Genomic DNA, 9,372 nt, shown 5'->3' on the forward strand with positions numbered 1-9,372 from the left:
TAACGATTATTGCTTTGACACATATGGCTAAGCGTGTATGTCAGTGGCCCTCAGATATGCCCCCAACTTTTAGTATTTCAGACTCTAAGGGGGCGGGGAGAAAGGAAAAGGGATCTTTCTGCTGCAGCAAGAGATGGATATGCATAGGCCAACTGCTGATCTTGCTCTGTCTCTTCTCTATGTGAAGCATTGTTCAATCCAGTGCTTGACTGCCTTGTATTGTCCTTGACGACTTTAATACCAAGGTGTTAGTATAGTATAGTGACTTTAATACCAAGATAGTAGGCATAAGTGTTTAGATTTCTATTTCTGATAGTTGGCTTAGTGATAATTGTTGCTATCCTCCATGTAGTTGGAGTCCTCCTCTGGCACTGGTAGTCACTGCATGCTGTTCTGATCCACAAAATAAAGCAGAGATTTCCATAAGAGATAGATTCTCTGTATCTATATTTGCACTTGCATCTAATATATTTACTTCGATTTCTATGCTCCTACTCTCTTAAACAACATGTTTGGTTTTCAGCAACAAAAATATGTGCCACACAAGACACAGTCTGTGTCTGTAAGACAAACATAGTCAAAAGATGTAAATCAATTTAAAAGACATTATAGATATGGGTGTTTTCAAACAGAGATGTTTGAAAACTGAAATGTTAAAGGCTTTCAGAGAATAGTTGTTAGACAATTGCAAAATCACATAGGTAATTTAAGTGGAGGAATAAAAGTGTAGTTAAGAATAAAATGGAAATACTAGACATCAAAAAAATGAAAAAGAAATAAAAAATGTCTTTAATGGGCTTCTCATTAGACTCAACACTGCTGACCAAAGAATTAGTGATCTAGGCCAGGCACAGTGGCTCACGCCCCTAATCCCAGCACTTTGGGAGGTTGAGGCAGGCCAACATGGTGAAACCCCCTCCTATTAAAAAAAAATACAAAAAAATTAGCTGGATGTGGTGGCGGGTGCCTGTAATCTCAGCTACTTGGGAGGCTGAGGCAGGAGAATTGCTTGAACCCAGGAGGCGGAGGTTGCAGTGAGCTGAGATCGCACCACTGCACTCCAGCCTGGCAACAGAGTGAGACTCCGTCTCAAAAAAAAAAAAAAGGTAGTGAACTGAAGGAAAGGTGAAGACAAATTACCTATATAGTAATTACCTATATAGAAATACAAAGAGGCCTGTAATCCCAGCACCTTGGGAGGCCTGGGTGGGCAGATCACAGATCACAAGGTCAACAGATCGAGACCATCCTGGCCAACATGGTGAAACCCCATCTCTGCTAGAAAAAAAAAAAAAATTAGCTGGGTGTGGTGGCACATGCCTATAGTCCCAGCTACTCAGGAGGCTGAGGCAGGAGAATCACTTGAACCTGGGAGGTGGAGGTTGCAGTGAGCTGAGATCGTGCTACTGCACTCCAGTCTGGTGACAGAGCGAGACTCCATTTCAAAAAAAAAGACAAAGAAATACAAAAAGAATAAAACGTAGATTTAAAGAATTTAAACAGGATAATGTCAGGCACTCTAGGATATATGTAATTGAAATCTCAGAAGAATGAAGCAGAAAAAATGTTTCAAAAAATTTATCTAAAACTTTTTCCAAAGTTAGTGGTGGACAACAAAATACAGTTGTGAGAAACACAGAGAACAATGAACAGGGTAACGACCATCAAAAAGACCATATACAGGCACATCCCATTCAAACTGCTGAAAACCAAAGGCAAAGGTAAAATCTTAAAAGCAGCCAGATAAAAATACACGTCTGTAGTATAGGACAAATAAGAATTATAGTAGACTTCTCTCCAGAAAACTTGCAAGCAAGAAGATTAAGGTAAAAACTCTTTAAAATGCTAAAAGGAAAAAAACAAAAGTCAATCCAGAAATTTACACCCATGAAAGTGTCCTTTAAAATGAAGGAGAAACAAAGACTTCATCAGAACAACTAAAATAGGGAATTATTTGCTCATGTAACCACAGAAGGGTCGAGGTGCTCGCCACTTGTAGAAAGAAGCCAGAATAACAAGAGTGAGGTGTGATAAACAGAAAGCAAGATTTTATTATCCATGCTAAAAAAGGGGAGGAGTGGGTGAAATGCTTCCCCAAAATTTCCACTCTTCAATTTGTGGAGGGAACACAGAGGTTGTAAAAGAGAAGGTTTGGAATGCAGAAGAGCGGGGGGCTGGGAGGTGTCAGGTGTCGTGACCCACTCCAGTGGCTTGTCTTGAATTATTGTTCCAGCTGGTGAAGGGGCCAGTGCTTTTGTGGCCAGAGGTGTTTGGTTCATATCAGAATCCGGCCCCTCAAGCTCCTAAGGAAATACACGACCCAATAAGTAAGTATGATGTGTGCTTAACAAGTATCCAGGTAAATAACTGTGCATAAAGCATGGAAGCATAGAATGGGAAATAAAATGAGTGGAGGTTCACAGTGCATTCCCAGGCTGTATTTCAAGGTGAAAGGATACACACACGCAGTTTGTCTATATATGCAAGTTATATCTTGAGATTGGGGAGAGAGGAGGAAAGAAAACAAAGTTTTAAAACATGATTTGAAGTCAAGCTGCTCAGTTACACTTGCAAACCTACGCTGAAAGAAAGGTCAAAAAATGAACTTAGAAGGAATATAGATCTAGGGTAGAAATTTGGATCTACAAAAAAAAATGATCACTGGAAATAAAAAAAAATGAATTCAAAATGAAATTCATCTGTTTCCTTATTTTTAACTGCTCTAAAAGACTGTTTAAATCAAAAATAGCAATCTATTTAGTCCTTTTAGAATATGTAAAGGTAAAAATATGAAAATAGCACAAAAGATGGGAAAGAAAACTAGGAAGATATATACTCTTGCAAGGTTCTTATACTGCATATGAAGTGGTACAATATTTATTATATGGTGGTAGACTCAGATTATTTAAAATGTAGGTTGTATACCCAAGAGCAAACCCTAAAAATGTTTTTAAAAGGTATGAATAATAAGTCAATAAAGGCAATAATACAGAATCATAGAACATGCTCTGTTAGAGAAGGCCAAAAAGGAGCAAAAAAGAACCAATGGAATAAACAGAAAATGATAAATTTTAATTCAGCCATTTCAATGATCACTTTAGGTATGATTAGTCTAAATACACCAGTTAAAGTGTATTTTTCTGATATCTGAGATTATCAGATAAAAAACCTTAATGAGCTTAATGCTGTGTATAAGAAATTGTGTTAAATATAAAGATAAATATAAGAGAAAAGTGATTGCCAGCTTGCTGTGGTGCCCCAAAGGGGAATTTTTAAGGTGATAAACTTTCTGTATGATACTGAAGTAGTGGATTTATGACTATACAAATCCCATAGAATGTATACCACAAGAATGATCTTTTCTGTATGCACATTAAAGAATGTCAAGCAGGATGTTGTGGGATCCCAGAACAGATTATGCAAAGTGACAAATTAATTTAAATCTATTATATCCTATAGAAAGAAAGATCAGGCACTGAAAATTCATTCTCAGTGAAACAGAACTTTTGAATAAGATAAATAAATATGTCAATTAAAAATAATGTAAACTAGAGCCTTTACATACACTAAAAACCACCACAAAAAAAATTTCTGGGGACTACAGACCAAAAAACATGACTTTTTCCTATCAAATAATTCAGTAGGAGAATCAAAGCAGAAAATGATAGTGCTCATAACCCAAAGAAGAACCTGGAAGAACAAATGGAAGAAATAATTCAATCTCACAAAAAATTTAAAAATAATTTAGGTCAAATAAATGTTGTTAAACAAAACCAACAAAAAGTTAAAAATCATGATGGAAAAGCTATTTGGAGGATTGATTCAGGATGGTAGCCTATCAAATACAAATTCCAAAAAGAAGAAATGGAGGATATGAAGGTGAGGCAAAAATTAAGTGAAAAATGTAGGGGAAAAAAAAAAAAAAAAAAAAAAAAAAAAAAAAGGAAAAAAAAAAAGTGAGGAAAAAAAAAAAAAAAAAATGTGGAGAAAAAAAAAAAAAAAAAAAAAAAAACCTCTCTATTGGAAGTATGTGGGCATTAATAAAACTAAAAGCTGGTACAAAACCAGAGAAAAATCAAAACGTTAGAAAGAATAAAGTTAAATCTTGAAACTAGGAAAAGTCCTAGGGACCTTATTAGAAAATAAAAGGAGACTAATAAATGGACAACCTTGGTAATAATTACATAGCATAATGACAGATAAAGGAGAGAGTAAAGTATTTCCAGTAACTTTATGACAGCTGAGTTGACAAACGAAAGGATATAAATAATTTCCTAACAATATGTACAATTCCAAAAATAATGTCCCACAATTTTGTTCTTTTATACAAGGCTTTCACACCTTCTTATTCTACATCCAAATCTTTTTTCCATCCTTCTTAGTTGATAACCTTGCTTCCTACTTCATGTAAAAAGGGAAACTTCGGGCCAGCTGCACGGTGGCTCACACCTGTAATCCCAGCTCTTTGGGAGGCCGAGGCAGGAGGATCACGAGGTCAGCAGATCGAGACCATCCTGGCTAACATGGTGAAATCCTGCCTCTACTAAAAATACAAAAAATTAGCCTGGCGTGGTTTCGGTCGCCTGTAGTCCCAACTACTCGGGAGGCTGAGGCAGGAGAATGGCGTGAACCCGGGAGGCGGAGCTTGCAGTGAGTCAAGATAGGACCACTGCACTCCAGCCTGGGCGACAGAGTGAGACTCCGTCTAAAAAAAAAAAAAAAAAAAAAGGCGGGGGGAACCTCAAATTATAGCTATCACAAACTCCTATTGACCTCCTTTTCTGCCTATTCCTCTTCTACGTGACCTCTTGGAGATGGATTGACTCAGGAATACACAACCATAAAATCTAGTTGAATAGTGATCACATATTAACAGCACTTAAATAAATAAATGTATTAGGATTTTCTAGATCACAAAATACGTTTGAATAAAAATGGTAAGATTCAGAAAAGTAATTACTTTTATCTTAGAATTACTAGCAACCAGTTTGAAACTGTCATAAATGAAAATAATAGCTACAATTTACTTGTAGTATATGGTCGTAACATAATACGGCCCTGACTACCATACATTACTAAAAGTGGTACTGAAACTGAAACTACTTTTATTCTGTTTGTCTCTTAAATCTCTTTTATCGCCTAGGTTATCTAAAAGATAAACAGGAAAAAAAAAGTAGTTTTATTACTGAGAGGTAAACAGAAAAAAAAGAAAAAAGTAGTTTTAGGAGTAAGAAATAAACGAATTAGTTTTGAAAATGTTTTTGTAAATTGATTTAAAAGATGCTTCAAAAAGCATATGTAAGTATATATCATTTTACATGAATGCCTATAGTTGATCATATCTTATACATTTTAGGTTAGTCTTTTACCCCTTTATTTTCTTGTTTCTACCTGATCTCCCCTTTTCTATTTTTCTATCCATATCTGTTTTTTAATTACTAATTACCACATTTTCAACCTGAGTTATATCCTCCATATTTTCTCCATACACATAATCATAGATAAATTCAAACATAGATACAAACAATAATAGGAAATAATTTATGCTAATTGTACCAGATCCTGTTCTACATATTTTACAATTATTACCTCTTTTTATGTTTAGGATAAATCTATATCTTGCTATTTTCCAGATGGAGAAACTGAGGTATAAAGAGGTGAAGCATCTTACCTAGAGGCACATAACTGGTAAACTAGATTTAATATTTGAATCTAGGTCATCTGTGTCCAGAATCCATGTTCTTCAATACCATTCTGTAAATACCTAGCTTTCATGACCTCCTAACCCAATGGAAACCTGAAGTATTCAACCTTCTACCATAATACATTCAAAATAAGTTGTCATTTTTCTTATGCTAATGTGTAAAAAATAACTAGGGAAATTCTTCAATCAAATTGTACATTTTGTTAAGTTAATTAAATGTACTTTAAGAGGAAAAGGAGGTATTATTTTTAGTAGAAGAGAAAAATCACTAATGGGATAAATAAAATATTTATAGAGTTTGTATTAAACTGTCCTATTTAATTGTCTTCACTGACTTGACTAATTTTGTCTCTGGAACATTACACTCTAAATTGTTGTTATTTTTAGTGACTCTTAAATAAGGCATTCTGATGAGTGAAATTTGGCAACCAGCAGGAATAAATAAGCACAAGTATCTTTATATATTTAAACCATGTTGATGGGTTTCTGATATATAAATTTAGAATTTAGCTTTACACTTTGGGTAAATAACACAAAGTAAATTTGCTCTTAATCCAAAAGTATATACACAGACACACACAATATATGCTATCAGGTCAAGAGAAATTTAATTATTTTAAATCAGATTTTTTAGCAACTATGCCACAGACTCTCTGATTTGAAATGGGCAATATAGGACAATCTAATGTACCTAGATTTTCCTATTTGCAAACTAATGTAATATTATTTGGAAATTTCAAGGTGTTCTGGTAAGCTAATTAATTTCTTTGTAATTACACATTTTTAAGGAAAAAGAACAACTCGATTTCAATCCAATCACATTTTCAGGAGACTGCTTTTTAAAAAACAACTTCAAATATTAAGACTATAGCTATAAACTGAATATTTTAAACAATATAAGTTTTACTTAAATGCAACAATTTATAAGTAGAAATCAACAGTATTAATATAGTCCTTAAATTTTGACTTGGATTTTGGTTAAGAACACTCCCTTTGTCTTAGTGAAGAACATTTTAGATTCAAGAACTAAAAATCAATCCAAGTTACCCTAAAAGGAGAAGCAAACTAGGATGTACACACACACACAATACAGTGAAGTAGAGGAAGAAGTGTATAAAGAAGTGAGGCCACCTGAGATACTACAGGTAGAAAGACATTGAGACTTGGCATCTAAATTCTCAGACATTCTCTGTGAGATATCTCATCTCATCTATATCACTATCTTGATAAGCTGGGTTTCTCTTCTTAATCTCATCAGAATATTTCTGCTCCAATATCATAAACAATTGCATTTTTTAATCAAGATTAATACCATTAGGTATTGACTGAGTTCTCAATCAACAAATCAAATTCCAGGAGAGAACATCTGACTGGCCAAGTTGGTTCATTTATCCACTCAGCTCAGCTGTTACCACAGACTGTCTCATTCATATGATTAAAACATAACTGCAGAACCTGCTCCCCACTAAGGATAGTGACAGAAACCGCATATGGGCTCTTTTTTAACTATGGCACATATTTAAAATACTTTGAGTTTAAATGCTTTGCAGTATACAGTGTGATATATAAGAGGGAAACTAAGCAAGTCAAGAATAAATTGGCATCCATTTTTAGAATACATAGAGAAACAACAATTATCTGTGAGAGAATAATTTAAAATTTTCAGTGAAAGCTTCTTAAGAGAAGTCGGAACAAAAGTGAAATTTGAATACTGGTTAACCATGGCAAATAGGTGGCAGGCACTAGTTAGTAGCTCACTTTATTATTCATTAGAGGTATTTAATAAATACTTTTTGATGCATAGAAATTTTATGAGATTTTATTGCTTAGGAATTTATAGGCTTCTATATTCTCATTCCAATAGGAAATAATTGAAGTCAAAGTGAGCTTAAAGACATCAGAAAACGACCACTAATTAGCCCTAATCTTCTTTGTTATACTTTTGGTGACACATCAAACATAAGTCATGTAAATAAAATATCTACTCTTATCTATTAGTAAAATATAAGAAAGATTTCTATTTTATATTTTGATTCATTTTTGTTTAAGTTTACATTTATTATTAAATGATAATGAGAGAGTTTTAATCCATCATATAGAAATAAGTGTGTGGGTCTTTTTAGTTTCGTTTCAAACAAATAACACATTATACCAATAAAAACTTGCGGTAACTGCTATGATATTTACCGGCTAGATCTAAACCTTCCCATTACACTTAATTCAGTAGGAGTTGAGTACTTTTGTAAATTGTTATCGGGTCATTTGATCTCTTTATTCCTCTTAAAATATAGTCTGCATTTATTTACATTTAACACAATTGTAGTGGTTCTCTAATTTAGCTACATAATAATATCATTGCTGAGCTTTAAGAAATACTAATTATTGTTTCACACTCCCAAAATTTCTTTTCCATGTATGTTGCATGTTGGCTAACATTAGAGTTCAAGAAATTTCCTTAGATGATTCTTGTATGCAGGAAAGTATGAGAATTATTTCACTATGTGGTTCACCACTGAGTAAAATGCTTTCATTGTAAATATGAACTGTTAACATTTAGTATTTTTAGAATTATGCCAATTTTCCAATTAATGATATCCTTCGCATGTGAAGCAAAGAGAAACATTTTCATTATGTTTTTTTAATAAGAGCCTTATTTGATATGAATTCACATGCCATAAAATTCATCTTTTCAAAGTGTACAATTCAGTGGTTTTTTAATTCATAGAGGTAGGCAACCATCACCACTAATTTCAGCACAGTTTCATCACCTCAAAAAGAAACCACATGCCCATTAGCAGTAGTCTGAATTCCTTCTCCACCCACCATCTTCTGGCAAACACTAATATACTTTCTGTTTCTATGGATTTGCCTATTTGAAATATTTTGTATAAACTGTATCATATAACATGTAGCCTTTGTGATTGGGTTTTTTTTTTTTATTTAGCATAAGGTTTTAAGATTTATCAGTCTTTTAGTATATGTCAGTACTTCACTTATTTTTATTAATAAATATTTCATTGTACAGATATGCCACTTTTGTTTACCCATTTATTGGTTCGTGGATATTTGAGTTGTTTCGGTTTTGACCTGATGAATAAGGTCGCTATGAACATTCATGTACAGGCTTTGGTATGCGCATCTGTTTGTTATTTTGTTCTTTTGATTATACAGCTAAGATTGTAATTGCTCAGTCATACGGTAACTCTCTGATTTTTTTTTTTTCTTTTTTTGGAAGCTCCAAGTTGTTTTCTACAGCAGCTAAACCATTTGAAATTTCTGCCAGCAGTGTACGAAGGTTCCAATATCTCCACCTGCTCTTTGACACTTGTTCTTGCATGCCACTTTTACTTTAGCCATTCCAGTAATCTCTAATTATAGATTTGCTTTGCATTTCCTTAATGTCTAATGATGTTGAACAACTTTTTAAATTTTTTTTCTCATTTATTTATTTATTTATTTATTTATTTATGTATTTACTGAGATGGAGTGTCGCTCTGTCGCCCAGGCTGAAGTGCAGTGGTGCAATCACGGCTCACTGCAATCTCCACCTACCAGGTTCAAGTGATTCTCCTGCCTCAGCCTCCTGAGTAGCTGGGACTACAGGTGCAAGCCACCATGCCCAGCTAATTTTCTGTATTTTTAGTAGAGACGGGGTTTCACCGTGTTAA

The sequence above is a fragment of the Papio anubis genome, chromosome 10 (genome assembly GCF_008728515.1).
Source record: "Papio anubis isolate 15944 chromosome 10, Panubis1.0, whole genome shotgun sequence".
Classification (NCBI taxonomy): Eukaryota; Metazoa; Chordata; class Mammalia; order Primates; family Cercopithecidae; genus Papio; species Papio anubis.